Raw genomic sequence first — 14,012 nt, 5'->3', positions numbered from 1 at the left:
AACCAATGGACAATAACCAAGGGTCAAAACAACCAATGGACAATAACCAAGGGTCAAAACAACCACTGGACAATAACCAAGGGTCAAAACAACCATACAATGGACAATAACCAAGGGTCAAAACAACCATACAATGGACAATAACCAGGGGTCAAAACAACCATACAATGGACACTAACCAAGGGTCAAAACAACCATACAATGGACAATAACCAAGGGTCAAAACAACCATACAATGGACAATAACCAGGGGTCAAAATAACCGATGGACAATAACCAAGGGTCAAAATAACCATACAATGGACAATAACCAGGGGTCAAAACAACCATACAATGGACAATAACCAAGGGTCAAAACAACCAATGGACAATAACCAAGGGTCAAAATAACCATACAATGGACAATAACCAGGGGTCAAAACAACCATACAATGGACAATAACCAGGGGTCAAAACAACCAATGGACAATAACCAAGGGTCAAAACAACCATACAATGGACAATAACCAAGGGTCAAAACAACCAATGGACAATAACCAAGAGTCAAAACAACCATACAATGGACAATAACCAGGGGTCAAAATAACCAATGGACAATAACCAAGGGTCAAAACAACCATACAATGGACTATAACCAAGGGTCAAAACAACCAATGGACAATAACCAAGAGTCAAAACAACCAATGGACAATAACCAAGGGTCAAAACAACCATACAATGGACAATAACCAAGGGTCAAAACAACCATACAATGGACAATAACCAAGGGTCAAAACAACAATACAATGGACAATAACCAGGGGTCAAAACAACCATACAATGGACAATAACCAAGGGTCAAAACAACCATACAATGGACAATAACCAAGGGTCAAAACAACCATACAATGGACAATAACCAGGGGTGAAAACAACCATACAATGGACAATAACCAAGGGTCAAAACAACCATACAATGGACAATAACCAGGGGTCAAAACAACCAATGGACAATAACCAAGGGTCAAAATAACCAATGGACAATAACCAAGGGTCAAAACAACCAATGGACAATAACCAAGGGTCAAAATAACCAATGGACAATAACCAAGGGTCAAAATAACCAATGGACAATAACCAAGGGTCAAAATAACCAATGGACAATAACCAGGGGTCAAAACAACCAATGGGCAATAACCAGGGGTCAAAATAACCAATGGACAATTACCAAGGGTCAAAACAACCATACAATGGACAATAACCAAGGGTCAAAACAACCATACAATGGACAATAACCAGGGGTCAAAACAACCATACAATGGACAATAACCAAGGGTCAAAACAACCATACAATGGACAATAACCAAGGGTCAAAACAACCATACAATGGACAATAACCAAGGGTCAAAACAACCATACAATGGACAATAACCAGGGGTCAAAACAACAATAAAATGAACAATAACCAAGGGTCAAAACAACCATACAATGGACAATAACCAGGGGTCAAAACAACCATACAATGGACAATAACCAGGGGTCAAAACAACCATACAATGGACAATAACCAGGGGTCAAAACAACCATACAATGGACAATAACCAAGGGTCAAAACAACCAATGGACAATAACCAAGGGTCAAAACAACCATACAATGGACTATAACCAAGGGTCAAAACAACCAATGGACAATAACCAAGGGTCAAAACAACCAATGGACAATAACCAAGGGTCAAAAACAACCACTGGACAATAACCAAGGGTCAAAACAACCATACAATGGACAATAACCAAGGGTCAAAACAACCATACAATGGACAATAACCAGGGGTCAAAACAACCATACAATGGACACTAACCAAGGGTCAAAACAACCATACAATGGACAATAACCAAGGGTCAAAACAACCATACAATGGACAATAACCAGGGGTCAAAATAACCGATGGACAATAACCAAGGGTCAAAATAACCATACAATGGACAATAACCAGGGGTCAAAACAACCATACAATGGACAATAACCAAGGGTCAAAACAACCAATGGACAATAACCAAGGGTCAAAATAACCATACAATGGGACAATAACCAGGGGTCAAAACAACCATACAATGGACAATAACCAGGGGTCAAAACAACCAATGGACAATAACCAAGGGTCAAAACAACCATACAATGGACAATAACCAAGGGTCAAAACAACCAATGGACAATAACCAAGAGTCAAAAACAACCATACAATGGACAATAACCAGGGGTCAAAATAACCAATGGACAATAACCAAGGGTCAAAACAACCATACAATGGACTATAACCAAGGGTCAAAACAACCAATGGACAATAACCAAGAGTCAAAACAACCAATGGACAATAACCAAGGGTCAAAACAACCATACAATGGACAATAACCAAGGGTCAAAACAACCATACAATGGACAATAACCAAGGGTCAAAACAACAATACAATGGACAATAACCAGGGGTCAAAACAACCATACAATGGACAATAACCAAGGGTCAAAACAACCATACAATGGACAATAACCAAGGGTCAAAACAACCATACAATGGACAATAACCAGGGGTGAAAAACAACCATACAATGGACAATAACCAAGGGTCAAAACAACCATACAATGGACAATAACCAGGGGTCAAAACAACCAATGGACAATAACCAAGGGTCAAAATAACCAATGGACAATAACCAAGGGTCAAAACAACCAATGGACAATAACCAAGGGTCAAAATAACCAATGGACAATAACCAAGGGTCAAAATAACCAATGGACAATAACCAAGGGTCAAAATAACCAATGGACAATAACCAGGGGTCAAAACAACCAATGGGCAATAACCAGGGGTCAAAATAACCATACAATGGACAATAACCAAGGGTCAAAACAACCATACAATGGACAATAACCAAGGGTCAAAACAACCATACAATGGACAATAACCAAGGGTCAAAACAACCATACAATGGACAATAACCAGGGGTCAAAACAACCATACAATGGACAATAACCAGGGGTGAAAAACAACCATACAATGGACAATAACCAAGGGTCAAAACAACCATACAATGGACAATAACCAGGGGTCAAAACAACCAATGGACAATAACCAAGGGTCAAAATAACCAATGGACAATAACCAAGGGTCAAAACAACCAATGGACAATAACCAAGGGTCAAAATAACCAATGGACAATAACCAAGGGTCAAAATAACCAATGGACAATAACCAAGGGTCAAAATAACCAATGGACAATAACCAGGGGTCAAAACAACCAATGGGCAATAACCAGGGGTCAAAATAACCATACAATGGACAATAACCAAGGGTCAAAACAACCATACAATGGACAATAACCAAGGGTCAAAACAACCATACAATGGACAATAACCAAGGGTCAAAACAACCATACAATGGACAATAACCAGGGGTCAAAACAACCATACAATGGACAATAACCAAGGGTCAAAACAACCATACAATGGACAATAACCAAGGGTCAAAACAACCATACAATGGACAATAACCAGGGGTGAAAAACAACCATACAATGGACAATAACCAAGGGTCAAAACAACCATACAATGGACAATAACCAGGGGTCAAACAACCAATGGACAATAACCAAGGGTCAAAATAACCAATGAACAATAACCAAGGGTCAAAACAACCAATGGACAATAACCAAGGGTCAAAATAACCAATGGACAATAACCAAGGGTCAAAATAACCAATGGACAATAACCAAGGGTCAAAATAACCAATGGACAATAACCAGGGGTCAAAACAACCAATGGGCAATAACCAGGGGTCAAAATAACCAATGGACAATAACCAGGGGTCCAAATAACCAATGGACAATAACCAGGGATCAAAATAACCAATGGACAATAACCAGGGGTCAAAATAACCAATAGACAATAACCAGGGGTCAAAATAACCAATGGACAATAACCAAGAGTCAAAATAACCAATGGACAATAACCAGGGGTCAAAATAACCAATTGACAATAACCAAGGGTCAAAACGACCAATGGACAATAACAAAGGGTCAAAACAACCGGGACAACAGTATCAACAATATCCAGGGGTCAAAACAACCGGGACAACAGTAACAACAATAACCAAGTGTCAGAATAACCCATGGACAATAACCAAGGGTCAAATAACCAATGGACAATAACCAGCGGTCAAAACAACCAATGGACAATAACCAGGGGTCAAAATAACCAATGGACAATAACCAGGGGTCAAAATAACCAATGGACAATAACCAGGGGTCAAAATAACCAATGGACAATAACCAAGGGTCAAAACAACCAATGGACAATAACCAAGGTGTCAAAACAACCACTGGACAATAACCAAGGGTCAAAACAACCATACAATGGACAATAACCAAGGGTCAAAACAACCATACAATGGACAATAACCAGGGGTCAAAACAACCATACAACGGACACTAACCAAGGGTCAAAACAACCATACAATGGACAATAACCAAGGGTCAAAACAACCATACAATGGACAATAACCAGGGGTCAAAATAACCGATGGACAATAACCAGGGGTCAAAATAACCGATGGACAATAACCAAGGGTCAAAATAACCATACAATGGACAATAACCAGGGGTCAAAACAACCATACAATGGACAATAACCAAGGGTCAAAACAACCAATGGACAATAACCAAGGGTCAAAATAACCATACAATTGACAATAACCAGGGGTCAAAACAACCATACAATGGACAATAACCAGGGGTCAAAACAACCAATGGACAATAACCAAGGGTCAAAACAACCATACAATGGACTATAACCAAGGGTCAAAACAACCAATGGACAATAACCAAGAGTCAAAACAACCAATGGACAATAACCAAGGGTCAAAACAACCATACAATGGACAATAACCAAGGGTCAAAACAACCATACAATGGACAATAACCAAGGGTCAAAACAACCATACAATGGACAATAACCAGGGGTCAAAACAACCATACAATGGACAATAACCAAGGGTCAAACAACCATACAATGGACAATAACCAAGGGTCAAAACAACCATACAATGGACAATAACCAGGGGTGAAAAACAACCATACAATGGACAATAACCAAGGGTCAAAACAACCATACAATGGACAATAACCAGGGGTCAAAACAACCAATGGACAATAACCAAGGGTCAAAATAACCAATGGACAATAACCAAGGGTCAAAACAACCAATGGACAATAATCAAGGGTCAAAATAACCAATGGACAATAACCAAGGGTCAAAATAACCAATGGACAATAACCAAGGGTCAAAATAACCAATGGACAATAACCAGGGGTCAAAACAACCAATGGGCAATAACCAGGGGTCAAAATAACCAATGGACAATAACCAAGGGTCAAAACAACCATACAATGGACAATAACCAAGGGTCAAAACAACCATACAATGGACTATAACCAAGGGTCAAAACAACCAATGGACAATAACCAAGAGTCAAAACAACCAATGGACAATAACCAAGGGTCAAAACAACCATACAATGGACTATAACCAAGGGTCAACACAACCAATGGACAATAACCAAGAGTCAAAACAACCAATGGACAATAACCAAGGGTCAAAACAACCATACAATGGACTATAACCAAGGGTCAAAACAACCAATGGACAATAACCAAGAGTCAAAACAACCAATGGACAATAACCAAGGGTCAAAACAACCATACAATGGACTATAACCAAGGGTCAAAACAACCAATGGACAATAACCAAGAGTCAAAACAAAAAATGGACAATAACCAGGGGTCAAAATAACCAATGGACAATAACCAGGGGTCAAAACAACCAATGGACAATAACCAAGGGTCAAAATAACCAATGGACAATAACCAGGGGTCAAAATAACCAATGGACAATAACCAAGGGTCAAAACAACCATACAATGGACAATAACCAAGGGTCAAAACAACCATACAATGGACTATAACCAAGGGTCAAAACAACCAATGGACAATAACCAAGAGTCAAAACAACCAATGGACAATAACCAAGGGTCAAAACAACCATACAATGGACTATAACCAAGGGTTAAAACAACCAATGGACAATAACCAAGAGTCAAAACAACCAATGGACAATAACCAAGGGTCAAAACAACCATACAATGGACAATAACCAAGGGTCAAAACAACCATACAATGGACAATAACCAGGGGTCAAAACAACCATACAATGGACAATAACCAAGGGTCAAAACAACCATACAATGGACAATAACCAAGGGTCAAAACAACCATACAATGGACAATAACCAGGGGTGAAAAACAACCATACAATGGACAATAACCAAGGGTCAAAACAACCATACAATGGACAATAACCAGGGGTCAAAACAACCATTGGACAATAACCAAGGGTCAAAATAACCAATGGACAATAACCAAGGGTCAAAACAGCGAATGGACAATAACCAAGGGTCAAAATAACCAATGGACAATAACCAAGGGTCAAAATAACCAATGGACAATAACCAAGGGTCAAAATAACCAATGGACAATAACCAGGGGTCAAAACAACCAATGGGCAATAACCAGGGGTCAAAATAACCAATGGACAATAACCAGGGGTCAAAATAACCAATGGACAATAACCAGGGGTCAAAATAACCAATGGACAATAACCAGGGGTCAAAATAACCAATGGACAATAACCAAGGGTCAAAATAACCAATTGACAATAACCAACGGTCAAAACAACCAATGGACAATAACCAGGGGTCAAAATAACCAATTGACAATAACCAAGGGTCAAAACAACCAATGGACAATAACCAAGGGTCAAAACAACCGGGACAACAGTATCAACAATATCCAGGGGTCAAAACAACCGGGACAACAGTAACAACAATAACCAAGTGTCAAAATAACCAATGGACAATAACCAAGGGTCAAAATAACCAATGGACAATAACCAAAGGTCAAAATAACCAATGGACAATAACCAGCGGTCAAAACAACCAATGGACAATAACCAGGGGTCAAAATAACCAATGGACAATAACCAGGGGTCAAAATAACAAATGGACAATAACCAGGGGTCAAAATAACCAATGGACAATAACCAAGGGTCAAAACAACCATACAATGGACAATAACCAGGGGTCAAAACAACCAATGGACAATAACCAAGGGTCAAAATAACCAATGTACAATAACCAAGGGTCAAAACAACCAATGGACAATAACCAAGGGTCAAAATAACCAATGGACAATAACCAAGGGTCAAAATAACCAATGGACAATAACCAAGGGTCAAAATAACCAATGGACAATAACCAGGGATCAAAATAACCAATGGACAATAACCAGGGGTCAAAATAACCAATGGACAATAACCAGGGGTCAAAATAACCAATGGACAATAACCAAGGGTCATAATAACCAATGGACAATAACCAGGGGTCAAAATAACCGATGGACAATAACCAGGGGTCAAAATAACCAATGGACAATATCCAAGGGTCAAAATAACCAATGGAGAATAACCAAGGGTCAAAATAACCAATGGACAATAACCAAGGGTCAAAATAACCAATGGACAATAACCAGGGATCAAAATAACCAATGGACAATAACCAGGGGTCAAAATAACCAATGGACAATAACCAAGGGTCAAAATAACCAATGGACAATAACCAGGGGTCAAAATAACCAATGGACAATAACCAGGGGTCAAAATAACCTATGGACAATAACCAAGGGTCAAAACAACCAATGGACAATAACCAAGGGTCAAAACAACCAATGGACAATAACCAAGGGTCAAAACAACCATACAATGGACAATAACCAAGGGTCAAAACAACCATACAATGGACAATAACCAAGGGTCAAAACAACCATACAATGGACAATAACCAGGGGTCAAAACAACCATACAATGGACAATAACCAAGGGTCAAAACAACCATACAATGGACAATAACCAAGGGTCAAAACAACCATACAATGGACAATAACCAAGGGTCAAAACAACCATACAATGGACAATAACCAAGAGTCAAAACAACCGGGACAACAGTAACAACAATAACCAAGGGTCAAAACAACCGGGACAACAGTATCAACAATATCCAGGGGTCAAAACAACCGGGACAACAGTAACAACAATAACCAAGGGTCAAAACAACCGGGACAACAGTAACAACAATAACCAAGGGTCAAAACAACCATACAATGGACAATAACCAAGAGTCAAAACAACCGGGACAACAGTAACAACAATAACCAAGGGTCAAAACAACCGGGACAACAGTAACAACAATAACCAAGGGTCTAAACAACCGGGACAACAGTATCAACAATAACCAAGGGTCAAAACAACCGGGACAACAGTAACAACAATAACCAGGGGTCAAAACAACCGGGACAACAGTATCAACAATAACCAAGGGTTAAAATAACCATACAATGGACAATAACAATGGCATCAAGGACATGTGGTGCGCTGCCAACCCACAGCTCTCTGCGTCCTCCCCCACCAGGACGGGAAGAGGAAGAGTTTCAAATTTAGGGAAATTACACTCTCTAATTGTTTTATATATTTTACATTTTGTCAGAAATGTTGTCCGTCTGTCTCTCTGTCTGTCTGTTGCTCTCTGCATCTCTCTGTATGTCTGTCTCTGTCTCACTCTCTGTCTCTCTATCTGTCTGTCTGTCTGTCTCTCTGTCTCTCTCTCTCATCTCTCTCTCTCTGCCTGTATATCTGTCTCTCTCTCTATCTGTCTATCTCTCTCTGCATGTCTGTCTGTCTCATACTCCCTCTATCTCTGTCTGTCTCTCTCTGTCTGTCTCTATCCCATCTCTCTGTCTCGCTCTCTCTCTGTCTCTATCCCATCTCTCTCTCTGTCTGTCTGTCTGTCTGTCTGTCTGTCTGTCTGTCTGTCTGTCTGTCTGTCTGTCTGTCTGTCTGTCTGTCTGTCTGTCTGTCTTGTCTGTCTGTCTGTCTGTCTGTCTGTCTGTCTGTCTGTCTGTCTGTCTGTCTGTCTGTCTGTCTGTCTGTCTGTCTGTCTGTCTGTCTCTCCCCCATCTCTCTCTCTCTCTCTCTCTCTCTCTCTCTCTCTCTCTCTCTCTCGCTCTCTCTCAATTCAATTCAATTCAATTCAAGGGGCTTTCTTGGCATAGGAAAGCAAGTGATGTAGAATGTATACAAAAGTGAAGTAAACAATAAAAATTAACAGTTAACATTACACTCACAGAAGTTACAAAATACTTTTGTACCTGTTTCCTCCAGCATCTTCACAAGGTCCTTTGCTGTTGTTATGGGATTGATTTACACTTTTCGCACCAAAGTACGTTCATCTCTAGGATACAGAGGATGAACCAGACTTGTGGAGGTCTACAATTTTTTTTCCGAGGTCTTGGCTGATTTCTTTAGATTTTCGTATGATGTCAAGCAAGGAGGCACTGAGTTGAAGGTAGGCCTTGAGATACATCCACAGGTACACCTCCAATTGACTCGTGTTATGTAAATTAGCCTATCAGAAACATCTAAAGCCATGACATCATTTTCTGGAATATTCCATGCTGTTTAGAGGCACAGTCAACTTAGTGCATGTCAAATTCTGTCCCACTGGAATTGTGATACAGTGAATTATAAGTGAAATAATCTGTCTGTAAGCAATTGTTGGACAAATTACTTGTGTCATGCACAAAGTAAATGTATATACAGTTGAATTCGGAAGTTTACATTCACTTTGGTTGGAGTCATTAAAAATCATTTTCAACCACTCCACAAATTTCTTGTTAACGAACTATAGTTTTGGCAAGTCGGTTAGGACATCTACTTTAAAAAAAATCTACAACGGTGTCTAGACAGAATTTGTATTTGTGGTCCTAGCAACTGGACCTTATTTGGAACACCATTATTTTTGTCTTACTGAGATTTACTCTCAGGGCCCTTGTCTGATAGAATCTGTGCAGAAGATCTAGGTGCTACTGTAGGCAATTCTTGCTTGGGGACAGAAGCACCAGATCAGCAAACAGTAGACATTTGACTTCGGATTCTAGTTGGGTGAGGCCGGGTGCTGCAAACTGTTCTAGTGCCCTTGCCAAATTGTTGATACAGTGTATAAGTTGAAGTGGGTGGGGCTTAAGCGGCATCTCTGTCTCACCTCCAAGGCACTGTGGAAAGAAATGTGTGTTTTTACTTTCTGTTTGTGTACATGGATTTTATGATGCTGTTTGTTTTTCCCCCAAACACCACTTTGCATCAACTTGTATAGCAGACCCTCATGCCAAATTTAGTTGAAGGCTTTTTTTAAATCAACAAAGCATGAGAAGACTTTGCATTTGTTTTGGTTTGTTTGTTTTTCATTTAGGGTGTGCAGGGTGAATACGTGGTCTGTCGTATGATAATTTGGTGAAAAGACAATTTGACATTTGCTCAGTACGTTGTTTTCACTGAGGAAATGTATGAGTCTGCTGTTAATGATAATGCAGAGGATTTTCCCAAGGTTGCTGTTGACTCATATCCCATGGTAGTTATTGGGGTCATATTTTCCTCCACTTTTGTGGATTGGGGTGATCAGTCCTCGGTTCCAAATATTGGGGAAGATGCCAGAACCGAGGATGATGTTATAGAGTTCAAGTATAGCCAATTGGAATTTGTTGCCTATATATTTGATCATTTCATTGAGGATACCATCAACATACCTTTTTCGGTTGGAGTTTTTTTAATTTTGTCCTGTAGCTCATTCAAGGTAATTGGAGAATCCAGTGGGTTCTGGTAGTCTTTAATAGTTGATTCTAAGATGTGTATTTCATCATGTAAATGTGTTTGCTGTTTCTTCTCTACTATAGTGCCAAGAAGTGTGAGAAGTGGTTTATCCATACATCTCCATTTTGGGTAGATAATTATTTTGTTGTTATCTGTTTTAGTGTTTTCCAATTTTCCCAGAAGTGGTAAGAGTCTTTGGATTATTCAATTACATTGAGCTGATTTCTGATGTTTCTGATGCTGTTCCCTCTTTTTCCATATTGTATTTCTGTATTGTTTTAGTGATTCACCATAGTGAAGGCGTAGACTCAGGTTTTCCGGGTCTCTATGTTTTTGGTTGGACATTTTTCTCAATTTCTTTCATAGATTTTTGCATTCTTCATCAAACCATTTGTCATTGTTGTGCATTTTCTTCCTTTTTCTTTTTGAGAATTTGTAGATTTGAATGGGAAGCTGAGAGGTCAAATATACTGTTAAGATGTTCTACTGCCAGGTTTACATCTTCACTATTACAGTGGAACGTTTTGTCCAGGAAGTTGTCTAAAAGGGATTGAATTTGTTGTTGCCTAATTGATTTGTAGTAGGTTTCCAAACTACATTCCTACCATCTAGAGAATTTCTTAATGTTACTCAGTTCATTTGGCTTTGATGCCTCATGATTGAGTATTGCTCTGTTCAGGTAGACTGTGCTTTTGCTGTGGTTTGATAAGGGTGTCAGTGGACTGACTGTGAACGCTCTGAGAGACTCTGGGTTGAGGTCAGTGATAAAGTAGTCTACAGTACAACTGCCAAGAGATGAGCTATAGGTGTACCTACCTTAAGAGTCCCGTCGACGCCTACCATATGCTATGTACATACACAGCGTGCGAAAGAGCTGCAGGAGTTGTGACCCTTTTTAGTCATGTTGTCATAGTTTTGCCTAGTCTCTTCACAGTCTAGTCTTCGTATTGCATCTCTCATCTTCTCTGAGTCTTCGTATTGCATCTCTCATCTTCTCCGAGTCTTCGTATTGCATCTCTCATCTTCTCTGAGTCTTCGTATTGCATCTCTTATCTTATCTGAGTCTTCCTATTGCATCTCTCATCTTCTCTGAGTCTTCATAATGCATATCTTATCTTATCAGAGACTTCGTATTGCATGTCTCATCTTCTCTTAGTCTTCGTATTGCTCTAATCTAGGTTGTTCCTAAAACATCAAAACCAACATTTCAAGTTTATTTTGTGATGGAGGGATGGAGAGATGAAGGGATGGAGGAATGGAGGGATGGAGGGATGAAGGGATGGAGAGATGAAGGGATGAAGGGATGGATGAATGGAGGGATGGAGGGATGGAGGGATGAAGGGATGGAGGAATAGAGGAATGAAGGGATGAATGGATGGAGGCACTCTAGTTGTTTCTCCGTAATCGTAACCAGGAATAAATGCTAGAGAAAAACAGAGCCGTCCAAGAGAAGACAAGACAAGCAGAAGCACAAGCATCGACCACGATACAAGATAAAATATACCCAAAACACAGTTCATTATCAAATCTATTATGCACTGGTGTTGGAATGAAGAGCCTCCCCCCATTAGAGGTAGCTACGTGAAGACACATCGTATTCATTAACTGTAGGTGAGACGCTGAAATTGATTGTTCTAATTAAAACATGTAGAGACATATAATAATAATGAACCATCAGCCTGGGATACTGAGACCAAAACACAACTGAACCATCAGCCTGGGATACTGAGACCAAAACACAACTGAACCATCAGCCTGGGATACTGAGACCAAAACACAACTGAACCATCAGCCTGGGATACTGAGACCAAAACACAACTGAACCATCAGCCTGGGATAAGGAGACCAAAACACAACTGAACCATCAGCCTGGGATACTGAGACCAAAACACAACTGAACCATCAGCCTGGGATACTGAGACCAAAACACAACTGAACCATCAGCCTGGGATACTGAGACCATCAGCCTGGGATACTGAGACCAGGACACAACTGAACCATCAGCCTGGGATACTGAGACACTGAGATCAGGACACAACTGAACCATCAGCCTGGGATACTGAGACCAGGACACAACTGAACCATCAGCCTGTGAAACTGAGACACTGAGATCAGGACACAACTGAACCATCAGCCTGGGATATTGAGATCAGGACACAACTGAACCATGAGCCTGGGATACTGAGATCAGGACACAACTGAACCATCAGCCTGGGATACTGAGATCAGGACACAACTGAACCATCAGCCTGGGATACTGAGACACCGAGACCAGGACACAACTGAACCATGAGCCTGGGATACTGAGATCAGGACACAACTGAACCATGAGTCTGGGATACTGAGACACTGAGACCAGGACACAACTGAACCATCAGCCTGGGATACTGAGATCAGGACACAACTGAACCATGAGCCTGGGATACTGAGACACTGAGATCAGGACACAACTGAACCATCAGCCTGGGATACTGAGATCAGGACACAACTGTACCATGTGCCTGGGATACTGAGACACTGAGACCAGGACACAACTGAACCATCAGCCTGGGATACTGAGACACTGAGACCAGGACACAACTGTACCATGAGCCTGGGATACTGAGACACTGAGACCAGGACACACCTGATCCATCAGCCTGGGATACTGAGACACTGAGACCAGGACACAACTGATCTATCAGCCTGGGATACTGAGACACTGAGACCAGGACACAACTGTACCATGAGCCTGGGATACTGAGATCAGGACACAACTGTACCATGAGCCTGGGATATTGAGACACTGAGACCAGGACATGACTGCATTAGCTGCCTGGGATATTGAGACACTGAGACCAGGACATGACTGCATTAGCTGCCTGGGATACTGAGACACTGAGACCAGGACATGACTGCATTAGCTGCCTGGGATACTGAGACACTGAGACCAGGACATGACTGCATTAGCTGCCTGGGATACTGAGACCAGGACATGACTGCATTAGCTGCCTGTCCATTCCCTGTGCAGCTTTCTCTTTTTGTGAAGAGTGACATTGAAGAGGTGTATTGCTATTCTCAAAATCGCTATGGTTACATTTTTCCAGCGGAACTTCAATTATTCAAATTGTCAAAAACGTCATTGCATGCTGTGAATAAATTAGATAAATGCACACGTTCAATGATATGTTACTTTCATCATCATCCACTTAACCACGCTTGTCTATGTTATTATTAACACAGCTGTGTT

Source organism: Oncorhynchus kisutch, linkage group LG15 (assembly GCF_002021735.2).
Source record: "Oncorhynchus kisutch isolate 150728-3 linkage group LG15, Okis_V2, whole genome shotgun sequence".
Classification (NCBI taxonomy): domain Eukaryota; kingdom Metazoa; phylum Chordata; class Actinopteri; order Salmoniformes; family Salmonidae; genus Oncorhynchus; species Oncorhynchus kisutch.
Note: the sequence above shows the minus strand (reverse complement) of the source record.